Below are 16,407 nucleotides of genomic sequence, written 5' to 3' on the forward strand. Positions count from 1 at the left end.
AAGCCAGATAAGAGAGCGAGCCAGACAAGAGAGCAAGCGAGAAAGCCAGATATGAGAGCCAGGGAGCCAGACATGAGAGCAAGCGAGCGAGCCAGATATGAGAGCGAGCGAGCCAGATAAGAGATCAAGCCAGACAAGAGAGCAAGCGTGCGAGCCAGATATGCTAGCGAGCTAGCCAGATAAGAGAGCGAGCCAGACAAGAGAGCAAGCGAGCGAGCCAGATGTGAGAGCAAGCTAGCCAGATATGCGAGCGAGCCATAAAAGAGAGCGAGACAGACAAGAGAGCAAGAGAGCGAGCCAGATATGAGAGCGAGCTAGCAAGGCAGATATAAGAGCGAGCCAGATAAGAGAGCGAGCCAGACAAGAGAGCAAGCGAGCCTGATATGAGAGCAAGCGAGCCAGCTAGATGTGAGAGCGAGCGAGCCAGATATGCGAGCGAGCCAGATAAGAGAGTGAGCCAGACAAGAGAGCAAGCGAGCGAGCCAGATATGAGAGCAAGCGAGCGAGCCGGATATGAGAGCAAGCGAGCAAGCCAGATATGAGAGCAAGCGAGCGAGCCAGATTTGAGAGCGAGCGAGCCAGATATGCGAGCGAGCCATAAAAGAGAGCGAGACAGACAAGAGAGCAAGCGAGCCAGATATGAGAGCAAGCGAGCCAGCCAGAAATGAGAGCAAGCGAGCCAGCCAGATGTGAGAGCGAGCGAGCCAGATATGCGAGCAAGCCAGATAAGAGAGCGAGCCAGACAAGAGAGCAAGCGAGAAAGCCAGATATGAAAGCGAGCGAGCCAGACATGAGAGCAAGCGAGCGAGCCAGATATGAGAGCGATCGAGCCAGATAAGAGAGCAAGCGTGCGAGCCAGATATGCTAGCGAGCAAGCCAGATAAGAGAGCGAGCCAGACAAGAGAGCAAGCGAGCGAGCCAGATATGCTAGCGAGCAAGCCAGATAAGAGAGCGAGCCAGACAAGAGAGCAAGCGAGCGAGCCAGATGTGAGAGCGAGACAGATAAGAAAGCAAGTCAGACAAGAGAGCAAGCGTGCGAGCCAGATATGCTAGCGAGCAAGCCAGATAAGAGAGCGAGCCAGACAAGAGAGCAAGCGAGCGAGCCAGATATGAGAGCAAGCGAACCAGCCAGATATGAGAGCGAGCGAGCCAGATATGAGAGCGAGCAAGACAAGAGAGAAAGCGAGCTAGCCAAATATGAGAGCAAGCGAGCGAGCCAGATTTGAGAGCGAGCGAGCCAGATATGCGAGCGAGCCAGAGAAGAGAGCGAGCCAGACAAGAGAGCAAGCGAGCGAGCCAGATATGAGAAAAAGCGAGCGAGCCAGATATGAGAGCAAGCGAGCGAGCCAGATATGAGAGCAAGCGAGCAAGCCAGATATGCGAGCAAGCGAGCGAGCCAGATTTGAGAGCGAGCGAGCCAGATATGCGAGCGAGCCAGATAAGAGAGTGAGCCAGACAAGAAAGCAAGCGAGCGAGCCAGATATGAGAGTAAGCGAGCGAGCCAGATATGAGAGCAAGCAAGCAAGCCAGATATGAGAGCGAAGCGAGCCAGACATGAGAGCGAGCGAGCCAGATATGCGAGCGAGCTTGCCAGAAAAGAGAGCGAGCCAGACAAGAGAGCAAGCGAGCGAGCCAAATGTGAGAGCAAGCTAGCCAGATATGCGAGCGAGCCATAAAAGAGAGCGAGACAGACAAGAGAGCAAGCGAGCGAGCCAGATATGAGAGCGAGCTAGCAAGGCAGATATAAGAGCGAGCCAGATAAGAGAGCGAGCCAGACAAGAGAGCAAGCGAGCCAGATATGAGAGCAAGCGAGCCAGCTAGATGTGAGAGCGAGCGAGCCAGGTATGCGAGCGAGCCAGATAAGAGAGCGAGCCAGACAAGAGAGCATGCGAGAAAGCCAGATATGAGAGCGAGCCAGACATGAGAGCAAGCGAGCGAGCCAGATATGAGAGCGAGCGAGCCAGATAAGAGAGCAAGCCAGACAAGAGAGCAAGCGTGCGAGCCAGATATGCTAGCTACCAAGATAGATAAGAGAGCGAGCCAGACAAGAGAGCAAGCGAGCGAGCCAGATATGAGAGCAAGCGAGCCAGCCAGATATGAGAGCGAGCGAGCCAGATAAGAGAGCGAGCAAGACAAGAGAGCAAGCGAGCTAGCCAGATATGAGAGCAAGCGAGCGAGCCAGAATTGAGAGCGAGCGAGCCAGATATGCGAGCGAGCCAGATAAGAGAGCGAGCCAGACAAGAGAGCAAGCGAGCAAGCCAGATATGCAAGCGAGCGAGCCGAATATGAGAGCAAGCGAGCAAGCCAGATATGAGAGTGAGCGAGCATGCCAGATATGAGAGCAAGCGAGTGAGCCAGATATGCAAACGAGCCATAAAAGAGAGTGAGACAGACAAGAGAGGAAGCGAGTGAGCCAGATATGAGAGCAAGCGAGCCAGCCAGAAATGAGAGCAAGCAAGCCAGCCAGATGTGAGAGCGAGCAAGCCAGATATGCGAGCGAGCCAGATATGCGAGCTAGCCAGATAAGAGAGCGAGCCAGACAAGAGAGCAAGCGAGAAAGCCAGATATGAGAGCGAGCCAGACATGAGAGCAAGCGAGCGAGCCAGATATGAAAGCGAGCGAGCCAGATAAGAGAGCAAGCCAGACAAGAGAGCAAGCGTGCGAGCCAGATATGCTAGCGAGCAAACCAGATAAGAGAGCGAGCCAGACAAGAGAGCAAGCGAGCGAGCCAGATATGAGAGCAAGCGAGCCAGCCAGATATGAGAGCGAGCGAGCCAGATAAGAGAGCGAGCAAGACAAGAGAGCAAGCGAGCTAGCCACATTTGAGAGCAAGCGAGCGAGCCAGATGTGAGAGCGAGCGAGCAAGATATGAGAGCAAGCGAGCCAGCCAGATATGAGAGCGAGCGAGCCAGATAAGAGAGCGAGCCAGACAATTAAGCAAGCGAGCGAGCCAGATATGAGAGCAAGAGGGCCAGATATGAGAGCAAGCGAGCGAGCCAGATATGAGAGCAAGCGAGCCAGCCAGATTTGAGAGCGAAGCGAGCCAGACATGAGAGCGAGCGAGCCAGATATGCGAGCGAGCTTGCCAGAAAAGAGAGCGAGCCAGACAAGAGAGCAAGCGAGCAAGCCAGATATGAGAGCAAGCGAGCCAGCCAGATATGCGAGCAAGCCAGATAAGAGAGCGAGCCAGACAATTAAGCAAGCGAGCGAGCCAGATATGAGAGCAAGAGGGCCAGATATGAGAGCAAGCGAGCGAGCCAGATATGAGAGCAAGCGAGCCAGCCAGATTTGAGAGCGAGCGAGCCAGATAAGAGAGCGAGCAAGACAAGAGAGCAAACGAGCTAGCCAGATATGAGAGCAAGCGAGCTAGCCAGATATGAGAGCAAGCAAGCGAGCCAGATTTGAGAGTGAGCGCGCAAGATATGCGAGCGAGCCAGATAAGAGAGCGAGCCAGACAAGAGAGCAAGCGAGCGAGCCAGATATGAGAGCAAGCGAGCAAGCTAGATATGAGAGCGAGCGAGCCAGACATGAGACGGAGCGAGTAAGATATGAGAGCGAGCGAACCAGATATGCGTGCGAGCAAGCGAGCGAGCCAGATATGAGAGCGAGCAAGCCAGATATGCGAGCGAGCTATAAAAGAGAGCGAGACAGAAAAGAGAGCAAACGAGCGAACCAGATATGAGAGCAAGCTAGCAAGTCAGATATGAGAGCGAGCCAGATAAGAGAGCGAGCCAGACAAGAGAGCAAGCGAGCGAGCCAAATATGAGAGCAAGCGAGCCAGCTAGATGTGAGAGCGAGCGAGCCAGATATATGAGCGAGCCAGATAAGAGAGCGAGCCAGACAAGAGAGAAAGCGAGCTAGCCAAATATGAGAGCAAGCGAGCGAGCCAGATATGAGAGCGAGCGAGCCAGATATGCGAGCGAGCCAGATAAGAGAGCGAGCCAGACAAGAGAGCAAGCGAGCGAGCCAGATATGAGAACAAGCGAGCGAGCCAGATATGAGAGCAAGTGAGCGAGCCAGATATGAGAGCAAGCGAGCAAGCCAGATATGAGAGCAAGCGAGCAAGCCAGATATGAGAGCGAGCGAGCCAGACATGAGAGCGAGCGAGCCAGATATGCGAGCGAGCGAGCCAGATAAGAGAGCGAGCCAGACAAGAGAGGAAGCGAGCGAGCCAGATGTGAGAGCAAGGGAGCCAGATATGCGAGCGAGCGAGCCAGATAAGAGAGCGATCCAGACAAGAGAGCAAGCGAGCGAGCCAGATATGAGAGCGAGCTAGCAAGGTAGATATAAGAGCGAGCCAGATAAGAAAGCGAGCCAGACAAGAGAGCAAGCGAGCCAGATATGAGAGCAAGGGAGCCAGCTAGATGGGAGAGCGAGCGAGCCAGGTATGAGAGCGAGCCAGATAAGAGAGCGAGCCAGACAAGAGAGCAAGCGAGAAAGCCAGATATGAGAGCGAGCAAGCCAGACATGAGAGCAAGCGAGCGAGCCAGATATGAGAGCGAGCGAGCCAGATAAGAGACCAAGCCAGACAAGAGAGCAAGCGTGCGAGCCAGATATGCTAGCGAGCTAGCCAGATAAGAGAGCGAGCCAGACAAGAGAGCAAGCGAGCGAACCAGATATGAGAGCAAGCGAGCCAGCCAGATATGAGAGCGAGCGAGCCAGATAAGAGAGCGAGCAAGACAAGAGAGCGAGCGAGCTAGCCAGATATGAGAGCAAGCGAGCGAGCCAGATAAGAGAGCGAGTGAGCCAGATATGCGAGCGAGCCAGATAAGAGAGCGAGCCAGACAAGAGAGCAAGCAAGCGAGCCAGATATGAGAGCAAGCCAGATATGAGAGCAAGCGAGCGAGCCAGATTTGAGAGCGAGCGAGCCAGATATGCGAGCGAGCCATAAAAGAGAGCGAGACAGACAAGAGAGCAAGCGAGCGAGCCAGATATGAGAGCGAGCGAGCCAGCCAGAAATGAGAGCAAGCGAGCCAGCCATATGTGAGAGCGAGCGAGCCAGATATGCGTGCGAGCAAGCGAGCGAGCCAGATGTGAGAGCGAGCAAGCCAGATATGCGAGCGAGCTATAAAAGAGAGCGAGACAGAAAAGAGAGCAAACGAGCGAACCAGATATGAGAGCAAGCTAGCAAGCCAGATATGAGAGCGAGCCAGATAAGAGAGCGAGCCAGACAAGAGAGCAAGCGAGCGAGCCAAATATGAGAGCAAGCGAGCCAGCTAGATGTGAGAGCGAGCGAGCCAGATATATGAGCGAGCCAGATAAGAGAGCGAGCCAGACAAGAGAGCAAGCGAGCGAGCCAGATATGAGAGCAAGCGAGCGAGCCAGATATGAGAGCGAGCGAGCCAGATAAGAGAGCAAGCCTGACAAGAGAGCAAGCGTGCAAGCCAGATATGCTAGCGAGCAAGCCAGATAAGAGAGCGAGCCAGACAAGAGAGCAAGCGAGCGAGCCAGATATGAGAGCAAGCGAACCAGCCAGATATGATAGCGAGCAAGCCAGATAAGAGAGCGAGCAAGACAAGAGAGAAAGCTAGCTAGCCAAATATGAGAGCAAGCGAGCGAGCCAGATATGAGAGCGAGCGAGCCAGATATGCGAGCGAGCCAGATAAGAGAGCGAGCCAGACAAGAGAGCAAGCGAGCGAGCCAGATATGAGAACAAGCGAGCGAGCCAGATATGAGAGCAAGTGAGCGAGCCAGATATGAGAGCAAGCGAGCAAGCCAGATATGAGAGCAAGCGAGCAAGCCAGATATGAGAGCGAGCGAGCCAGACATGAGAGCGAGCGAGACAGATATGCGAGCGAGCGAGCCAGATAAGAGAGCGAGCCAGACAAGAGAGCAAGCGAGCGAGCCAGATGTGAGAGCAAGGGAGCCAGATATGCGAGCGAGCGAGCCAGATAAGAGAGCGAGCCAGACAAGAGAGCAAGCGAGCGAGCCAGATATGAGAGCGAGCTAGCAAGGCAGATATAAGAGCGAGCCAGATAAGAAAGCGAGCCAGACAAGAGAGCAAGCGAGCCAGATATGAGAGCAAGGGAGCCAGCTAGATGTGAGAGCGAGCGAGCCAGGTATGAGAGCGAGCCAGATAAGAGAGCGAGCCAGACAAGAGAGCAAGCGAGAAAGCCAGATATGAGAGCGAGCGAGCCAGACATGAGAGCAAGCGAGCGAGCCAGATATGAGAGCGAGCGAGCCAGATAAGAGACCAAGCCAGACAAGAGAGCAAGCGTGCGAGCCAGATATGCTAGCGAGCTAGCCAGATAAGAGAGCGAGCCAGACAAGAGAGCAAGCGAGCGAACCAGATATGAGAGCAAGCGAGCCAGCCAGATATGAGAGCGAGCGAGCCAGATAAGAGAGCGAGCAAGACAAGAGAGAGAGCGAGCTAGCCAGATATGAGAGCAAGCGAGTGAGCCAGATTTGAGAGCGAGCCAGATATGCGAGCGAGCCAGATAAGAGAGCGAGCCAGACAAGAGAGCAAGCGAGCGAGCCAGATATGAGAGCAAGCGAGCAAGCCAGATATGAGAGCAAGCGAGCGAGCCAGATTTGAGAGCGAGCGAGCCAGATACGCGAGCGAGCCATAAAAGAGAGCGAGACAGACAAGAGAGCAAGCGAGCGAGCCAGATATGAGAGCAAGCGAGCCAGCCAGAAATGAGAGCAAGCGAGCCAGCCAGATGTGAGAGCGAGCGAGCCAGATATGCGAGCAAGCCAGATAAGAGAGCGAGCCAGACAAGAGAGCAAGCGAGAAAGCCAGATATGAGAGTGAGCGAGCCAGACATGAGAGCAAGCGAGCGAGCCAGATATGAGAGCGATCGAGCAAGATAAGAGAGCAAGCGTGCGAGCCAGATATGCTAGCGAGAAAGCCAGATAAGAGAGCGAGCCAGACAAAAGAGCAAGCGAACGAACCAGATATGAAAGCAAGCGAGCGAGCCAGATGTGAGAGCGAGACAGATAAGACAGCAAGCCAGACAAGAGAGCAAGCGTGCGAGCCAGATATGCGAGCGAGCCAGATAAGAGAGCGAGCCAGACAAGAGAGCAAGCGAGCGAGCCAGATATGCTAGCGAGCAAGCCAGATAAGAGAGCGAGCCAGACAAGAGAGCAAGCGAGCGAGCCAGATGTGAGAGCGAGACAGATAAGAAAGCAAGTCAGACAAGAAAGCAAGCGTGCGAGCCAGATATGCTAGCGAGCAAGCCAGATAAGAGAGCGAGCCAGACAAGAGAGCAAGCGAGCGAGCCAGATATGAGAGCAAGCGAACCAGCCAGATATGAGAGCGAGCGAGCCAGATATGAGAGCGAGCAAGACAAGAGAGAAAGCGAGCTAGCCAAATATGAGAGCAAGCGAGCGAGCCAGATTTGAGAGCGAGCGAGCCAGATATGCGAGCGAGCCAGAGAAGAGAGCGAGCCAGACAAGAGAGCAAGCGAGCGAGCCAGATATGAGAAAAAGCGAGCGAGCCAGATATGAGAGCAAGCGAGCGAGCCAGATATGAGAGCAAGCGAGCAAGCCAGATATGCGAGCAAGCGAGCGAGCCAGATTTGAGAGCGAGCGAGCCAGATATGCGAGCGAGCCAGATAAGAGAGTGAGCCAGACAAGAAAGCAAGCGAGCGAGCCAGATATGAGAGTAAGCGAGCGAGCCAGATATGAGAGCAAGCGAGCAAGCCAGATATGAGAGCGAAGCGAGCCAGACATGAGAGCGAGCGAGCCAGATATGCGAGCGAGCTTGCCAGAAAAGAGAGCGAGCCAGACAAGAGAGCAAGCGAGCGAGCCAAATGTGAGAGCAAGCTAGCCAGATATGCGAGCGAGCCATAAAAGAGAGCGAGACAGACAAGAGAGCAAGCGAGCGAGCCAGATATGAGAGCGAGCTAGCAAGGCAGATATAAGAGCGAGCCAGATAAGAGAGCGAGCCAGACAAGAGAGCAAGCGAGCCAGATATGAGAGCAAGCGAGCCAGCTAGATGTGAGAGCGAGCGAGCCAGGTATGCGAGCGAGCCAGATAAGAGAGCGAGCCAGACAAGAGAGCATGCGAGAAAGCCAGATATGAGAGCGAGCCAGACATGAGAGCAAGCGAGCGAGCCAGATATGAGAGCGAGCGAGCCAGATAAGAGAGCAAGCCAGACAAGAGAGCAAGCGTGCGAGCCAGATATGCTAGCTACCAAGATAGATAAGAGAGCGAGCCAGACAAGAGAGCAAGCGAGCGAGCCAGATATGAGAGCAAGCGAGCCAGCCAGATATGAGAGCGAGCGAGCCAGATAAGAGAGCGAGCAAGACAAGAGAGCAAGCGAGCTAGCCAGATATGAGAGCAAGCGAGCGAGCCAGAATTGAGAGCGAGCGAGCCAGATATGCGAGCGAGCCAGATAAGAGAGCGAGCCAGACAAGAGAGCAAGCGAGCAAGCCAGATATGCAAGCGAGCGAGCCGAATATGAGAGCAAGCGAGCAAGCCAGATATGAGAGTGAGCGAGCATGCCAGATATGAGAGCAAGCGAGTGAGCCAGATATGCAAACGAGCCATAAAAGAGAGTGAGACAGACAAGAGAGGAAGCGAGTGAGCCAGATATGAGAGCAAGCGAGCCAGCCAGAAATGAGAGCAAGCAAGCCAGCCAGATGTGAGAGCGAGCAAGCCAGATATGCGAGCGAGCCAGATATGCGAGCTAGCCAGATAAGAGAGCGAGCCAGACAAGAGAGCAAGCGAGAAAGCCAGATATGAGAGCGAGCCAGACATGAGAGCAAGCGAGCGAGCCAGATATGAAAGCGAGCGAGCCAGATAAGAGAGCAAGCCAGACAAGAGAGCAAGCGTGCGAGCCAGATATGCTAGCGAGCAAACCAGATAAGAGAGCGAGCCAGACAAGAGAGCAAGCGAGCGAGCCAGATATGAGAGCAAGCGAGCCAGCCAGATATGAGAGCGAGCGAGCCAGATAAGAGAGCGAGCAAGACAAGAGAGCAAGCGAGCTAGCCACATTTGAGAGCAAGCGAGCGAGCCAGATGTGAGAGCGAGCGAGCAAGATATGAGAGCAAGCGAGCCAGCCAGATATGAGAGCGAGCGAGCCAGATAAGAGAGCGAGCCAGACAATTAAGCAAGCGAGCGAGCCAGATATGAGAGCAAGAGGGCCAGATATGAGAGCAAGCGAGCGAGCCAGATATGAGAGCAAGCGAGCCAGCCAGATTTGAGAGCGAAGCGAGCCAGACATGAGAGCGAGCGAGCCAGATATGCGAGCGAGCTTGCCAGAAAAGAGAGCGAGCCAGACAAGAGAGCAAGCGAGCAAGCCAGATATGAGAGCAAGCGAGCCAGCCAGATATGCGAGCAAGCCAGATAAGAGAGCGAGCCAGACAATTAAGCAAGCGAGCGAGCCAGATATGAGAGCAAGAGGGCCAGATATGAGAGCAAGCGAGCGAGCCAGATATGAGAGCAAGCGAGCCAGCCAGATTTGAGAGCGAGCGAGCCAGATAAGAGAGCGAGCAAAACAAGAGAGCAAACGAGCTAGCCAGATATGAGAGCAAGCGAGCTAGCCAGATATGAGAGCAAGCAAGCGAGCCAGATTTGAGAGTGAGCGCGCAAGATATGCGAGCGAGCCAGATAAGAGAGCGAGCCAGACAAGAGAGCAAGCGAGCGAGCCAGATATGAGAGCAAGCGAGCAAGCTAGATATGAGAGCGAGCGAGCCAGACATGAGACGGAGCGAGTAAGATATGAGAGCGAGCGAACCAGATATGCGTGCGAGCAAGCGAGCGAGCCAGATATGAGAGCGAGCAAGCCAGATATGCGAGCGAGCTATAAAAGAGAGCGAGACAGAAAAGAGAGCAAACGAGCGAACCAGATATGAGAGCAAGCTAGCAAGTCAGATATGAGAGCGAGCCAGATAAGAGAGCGAGCCAGACAAGAGAGCAAGCGAGCGAGCCAAATATGAGAGCAAGCGAGCCAGCTAGATGTGAGAGCGAGCGAGCCAGATATATGAGCGAGCCAGATAAGAGAGCGAGCCAGACAAGAGAGAAAGCGAGCTAGCCAAATATGAGAGCAAGCGAGCGAGCCAGATATGAGAGCGAGCGAGCCAGATATGCGAGCGAGCCAGATAAGAGAGCGAGCCAGACAAGAGAGCAAGCGAGCGAGCCAGATATGAGAACAAGCGAGCGAGCCAGTTATGAGAGCAAGTGAGCGAGCCAGATATGAGAGCAAGCGAGCAAGCCAGATATGAGAGCAAGCGAGCAAGCCAGATATGAGAGCGAGCGAGCCAGACATGAGAGCGAGCGAGCCAGATATGCGAGCGAGCGAGCCAGATAAGAGAGCGAGCCAGACAAGAGAGGAAGCGAGCGAGCCAGATGTGAGAGCAAGGGAGCCAGATATGCGAGCGAGCGAGCCAGATAAGAGAGCGATCCAGACAAGAGAGCAAGCGAGCGAGCCAGATATGAGAGCGAGCTAGCAAGGTAGATATAAGAGCGAGCCAGATAAGAAAGCGAGCCAGACAAGAGAGCAAGCGAGCCAGATATGAGAGCAAGGGAGCCAGCTAGATGGGAGAGCGAGCGAGCCAGGTATGAGAGCGAGCCAGATAAGAGAGCGAGCCAGACAAGAGAGCAAGCGAGAAAGCCAGATATGAGAGCGAGCAAGCCAGACATGAGAGCAAGCGAGCGAGCCAGATATGAGAGCGAGCGAGCCAGATAAGAGACCAAGCCAGACAAGAGAGCAAGCGTGCGAGCCAGATATGCTAGCGAGCTAGCCAGATAAGAGAGCGAGCCAGACAAGAGAGCAAGCGAGCGAACCAGATATGAGAGCAAGCGAGCCAGCCAGATATGAGAGCGAGCGAGCCAGATAAGAGAGCGAGCAAGACAAGAGAGCGAGCGAGCTAGCCAGATATGAGAGCAAGCGAGCGAGCCAGATAAGAGAGCGAGTGAGCCAGATATGCGAGCGAGCCAGATAAGAGAGCGAGCCAGACAAGAGAGCAAGCAAGCGAGCCAGATATGAGAGCAAGCCAGATATGAGAGCAAGCGAGCGAGCCAGATTTGAGAGCGAGCGAGCCAGATATGCGAGCGAGCCATAAAAGAGAGCGAGACAGACAAGAGAGCAAGCGAGCGAGCCAGATATGAGAGCGAGCGAGCCAGCCAGAAATGAGAGCAAGCGAGCCAGCCATATGTGAGAGCGAGCGAGCCAGATATGCGTGCGAGCAAGCGAGCGAGCCAGATGTGAGAGCGAGCAAGCCAGATATGCGAGCGAGCTATAAAAGAGAGCGAGACAGAAAAGAGAGCAAACGAGCGAACCAGATATGAGAGCAAGCTAGCAAGCCAGATATGAGAGCGAGCCAGATAAGAGAGCAGGCCAGACAAGAGAGCAAGCGAGCGAGCCAAATATGAGAGCAAGCGAGCCAGCTAGATGTGAGAGCGAGCGAGCCAGATATATGAGCGAGCCAGATAAGAGAGCGAGCCAGACAAGAGAGCAAGCGAGCGAGCCAGATATGAGAGCAAGCGAGCGAGCCAGATATGAGAGCGAGCGAGCCAGATAAGAGAGCAAGCCTGACAAGAGAGCAAGCGTGCAAGCCAGATATGCTAGCGAGCAAGCCAGATAAGAGAGCGAGCCAGACAAGAGAGCAAGCGAGCGAGCCAGATATGAGAGCAAGCGAACCAGCCAGATATGATAGCGAGCAAGCCAGATAAGAGAGCGAGCAAGACAAGAGAGAAAGCGAGCGAGCCAGATATGAGAGCAAGCGAGCAAGCCAGATATGAGAGCAAGCGAGCGAGCCAGATTTGAGAGCGAGCGAGCCAGATACGCGAGCGAGCCATAAAAGAGAGCGAGACAGACAAGAGAGCAAGCGAGCGAGCCAGATATGAGAGCAAGCGAGCCAGCCAGAAATGAGAGCAAGCGAGCCAGCCAGATGTGAGAGCGAGCGAGCCAGATATGCGAGCAAGCCAGATAAGAGAGCGAGCCAGACAAGAGAGCAAGCGAGAAAGCCAGATATGAGAGTGAGCGAGCCAGACATGAGAGCAAGCGAGCGAGCCAGATATGAGAGCGATCGAGCAAGATAAGAGAGCAAGCGTGCGAGCCAGATATGCTAGCGAGAAAGCCAGATAAGAGAGCGAGCCAGACAAAAGAGCAAGCGAACGAACCAGATATGAAAGCAAGCGAGCGAGCCAGATGTGAGAGCGAGACAGATAAGACAGCAAGCCAGACAAGAGAGCAAGCGTGCGAGCCAGATATGCGAGCGAGCCAGATAAGAGAGCGAGCCAGACAAGAGAGCAAGCGAGCGAGCCAGATATGCTAGCGAGCAAGCCAGATAAGAGAGCGAGCCAGACAAGAGAGCAAGCGAGCGAGCCAGATGTGAGAGCGAGACAGATAAGAAAGCAAGTCAGACAAGAAAGCAAGCGTGCGAGCCAGATATGCTAGCGAGCAAGCCAGATAAGAGAGCGAGCCAGACAAGAGAGCAAGCGAGCGAGCCAGATATGAGAGCAAGCGAACCAGCCAGATATGAGAGCGAGCGAGCCAGATATGAGAGCGAGCAAGACAAGAGAGAAAGCGAGCTAGCCAAATATGAGAGCAAGCGAGCGAGCCAGATTTGAGAGCGAGCGAGCCAGATATGCGAGCGAGCCAGAGAAGAGAGCGAGCCAGACAAGAGAGCAAGCGAGCGAGCCAGATATGAGAAAAAGCGAGCGAGCCAGATATGAGAGCAAGCGAGCGAGCCAGATATGAGAGCAAGCGAGCAAGCCAGATATGCGAGCAAGCGAGCGAGCCAGATTTGAGAGCGAGCGAGCCAGATATGCGAGCGAGCCAGATAAGAGAGTGAGCCAGACAAGAAAGCAAGCGAGCGAGCCAGATATGAGAGTAAGCGAGCGAGCCAGATATGAGAGCAAGCGAGCAAGCCAGATATGAGAGCGAAGCGAGCCAGACATGAGAGCGAGCGAGCCAGATATGCGAGCGAGCTTGCCAGAAAAGAGAGCGAGCCAGACAAGAGAGCAAGCGAGCGAGCCAAATGTGAGAGCAAGCTAGCCAGATATGCGAGCGAGCCATAAAAGAGAGCGAGACAGACAAGAGAGCAAGCGAGCGAGCCAGATATGAGAGCGAGCTAGCAAGGCAGATATAAGAGCGAGCCAGATAAGAGAGCGAGCCAGACAAGAGAGCAAGCGAGCCAGATATGAGAGCAAGCGAGCCAGCTAGATGTGAGAGCGAGCGAGCCAGGTATGCGAGCGAGCCAGATAAGAGAGCGAGCCAGACAAGAGAGCATGCGAGAAAGCCAGATATGAGAGCGAGCCAGACATGAGAGCAAGCGAGCGAGCCAGATATGAGAGCGAGCGAGCCAGATAAGAGAGCAAGCCAGACAAGAGAGCAAGCGTGCGAGCCAGATATGCTAGCTACCAAGATAGATAAGAGAGCGAGCCAGACAAGAGAGCAAGCGAGCGAGCCAGATATGAGAGCAAGCGAGCCAGCCAGATATGAGAGCGAGCGAGCCAGATAAGAGAGCGAGCAAGACAAGAGAGCAAGCGAGCTAGCCAGATATGAGAGCAAGCGAGCGAGCCAGAATTGAGAGCGAGCGAGCCAGATATGCGAGCGAGCCAGATAAGAGAGCGAGCCAGACAAGAGAGCAAGCGAGCAAGCCAGATATGCAAGCGAGCGAGCCGAATATGAGAGCAAGCGAGCAAGCCAGATATGAGAGTGAGCGAGCATGCCAGATATGAGAGCAAGCGAGTGAGCCAGATATGCAAACGAGCCATAAAAGAGAGTGAGACAGACAAGAGAGGAAGCGAGTGAGCCAGATATGAGAGCAAGCGAGCCAGCCAGAAATGAGAGCAAGCAAGCCAGCCAGATGTGAGAGCGAGCAAGCCAGATATGCGAGCGAGCCAGATATGCGAGCTAGCCAGATAAGAGAGCGAGCCAGACAAGAGAGCAAGCGAGAAAGCCAGATATGAGAGCGAGCCAGACATGAGAGCAAGCGAGCGAGCCAGATATGAAAGCGAGCGAGCCAGATAAGAGAGCAAGCCAGACAAGAGAGCAAGCGTGCGAGCCAGATATGCTAGCGAGCAAACCAGATAAGAGAGCGAGCCAGACAAGAGAGCAAGCGAGCGAGCCAGATATGAGAGCAAGCGAGCCAGCCAGATATGAGAGCGAGCGAGCCAGATAAGAGAGCGAGCAAGACAAGAGAGCAAGCGAGCTAGCCACATTTGAGAGCAAGCGAGCGAGCCAGATGTGAGAGCGAGCGAGCAAGATATGAGAGCAAGCGAGCCAGCCAGATATGAGAGCGAGCGAGCCAGATAAGAGAGCGAGCCAGACAATTAAGCAAGCGAGCGAGCCAGATATGAGAGCAAGAGGGCCAGATATGAGAGCAAGCGAGCGAGCCAGATATGAGAGCAAGCGAGCCAGCCAGATTTGAGAGCGAAGCGAGCCAGACATGAGAGCGAGCGAGCCAGATATGCGAGCGAGCTTGCCAGAAAAGAGAGCGAGCCAGACAAGAGAGCAAGCGAGCAAGCCAGATATGAGAGCAAGCGAGCCAGCCAGATATGCGAGCAAGCCAGATAAGAGAGCGAGCCAGACAATTAAGCAAGCGAGCGAGCCAGATATGAGAGCAAGAGGGCCAGATATGAGAGCAAGCGAGCGAGCCAGATATGAGAGCAAGCGAGCCAGCCAGATTTGAGAGCGAGCGAGCCAGATAAGAGAGCGAGCAAGACAAGAGAGCAAACGAGCTAGCCAGATATGAGAGCAAGCGAGCTAGCCAGATATGAGAGCAAGCAAGCGAGCCAGATTTGAGAGTGAGCGCGCAAGATATGCGAGCGAGCCAGATAAGAGAGCGAGCCAGACAAGAGAGCAAGCGAGCGAGCCAGATATGAGAGCAAGCGAGCAAGCTAGATATGAGAGCGAGCGAGCCAGACATGAGACGGAGCGAGTAAGATATGAGAGCGAGCGAACCAGATATGCGTGCGAGCAAGCGAGCGAGCCAGATATGAGAGCGAGCAAGCCAGATATGCGAGCGAGCTATAAAAGAGAGCGAGACAGAAAAGAGAGCAAACGAGCGAACCAGATATGAGAGCAAGCTAGCAAGTCAGATATGAGAGCGAGCCAGATAAGAGAGCGAGCCAGACAAGAGAGCAAGCGAGCGAGCCAAATATGAGAGCAAGCGAGCCAGCTAGATGTGAGAGCGAGCGAGCCAGATATATGAGCGAGCCAGATAAGAGAGCGAGCCAGACAAGAGAGAAAGCGAGCTAGCCAAATATGAGAGCAAGCGAGCGAGCCAGATATGAGAGCGAGCGAGCCAGATATGCGAGCGAGCCAGATAAGAGAGCGAGCCAGACAAGAGAGCAAGCGAGCGAGCCAGATATGAGAACAAGCGAGCGAGCCAGTTATGAGAGCAAGTGAGCGAGCCAGATATGAGAGCAAGCGAGCAAGCCAGATATGAGAGCAAGCGAGCAAGCCAGATATGAGAGCGAGCGAGCCAGACATGAGAGCGAGCGAGCCAGATATGCGAGCGAGCGAGCCAGATAAGAGAGCGAGCCAGACAAGAGAGGAAGCGAGCGAGCCAGATGTGAGAGCAAGGGAGCCAGATATGCGAGCGAGCGAGCCAGATAAGAGAGCGATCCAGACAAGAGAGCAAGCGAGCGAGCCAGATATGAGAGCGAGCTAGCAAGGTAGATATAAGAGCGAGCCAGATAAGAAAGCGAGCCAGACAAGAGAGCAAGCGAGCCAGATATGAGAGCAAGGGAGCCAGCTAGATGGGAGAGCGAGCGAGCCAGGTATGAGAGCGAGCCAGATAAGAGAGCGAGCCAGACAAGAGAGCAAGCGAGAAAGCCAGATATGAGAGCGAGCAAGCCAGACATGAGAGCAAGCGAGCGAGCCAGATATGAGAGCGAGCGAGCCAGATAAGAGACCAAGCCAGACAAGAGAGCAAGCGTGCGAGCCAGATATGCTAGCGAGCTAGCCAGATAAGAGAGCGAGCCAGACAAGAGAGCAAGCGAGCGAACCAGATATGAGAGCAAGCGAGCCAGCCAGATATGAGAGCGAGCGAGCCAGATAAGAGAGCGAGCAAGACAAGAGAGCGAGCGAGCTAGCCAGATATGAGAGCAAGCGAGCGAGCCAGATAAGAGAGCGAGTGAGCCAGATATGCGAGCGAGCCAGATAAGAGAGCGAGCCAGACAAGAGAGCAAGCAAGCGAGCCAGATATGAGAGCAAGCCAGATATGAGAGCAAGCGAGCGAGCCAGATTTGAGAGCGAGCGAGCCAGATATGCGAGCGAGCCATAAAAGAGAGCGAGACAGACAAGAGAGCAAGCGAGCGAGCCAGATATGAGAGCGAGCGAGCCAGCCAGAAATGAGAGCAAGCGAGCCAGCCATATGTGAGAGCGAGCGAGCCAGATATGCGTGCGAGCAAGCGAGCGAGCCAGATGTGAGAGCGAGCAAGCCAGATATGCGAGCGAGCTATAAAAGAGAGCGAGACAGAAAAGAGAGCAAACGAGCGAACCAGATATGA

This window comes from Hyla sarda, unplaced genomic scaffold, assembly GCF_029499605.1.
Source record: "Hyla sarda isolate aHylSar1 unplaced genomic scaffold, aHylSar1.hap1 scaffold_677, whole genome shotgun sequence".
NCBI classification, from domain to species: Eukaryota; Metazoa; Chordata; class Amphibia; order Anura; family Hylidae; genus Hyla; species Hyla sarda.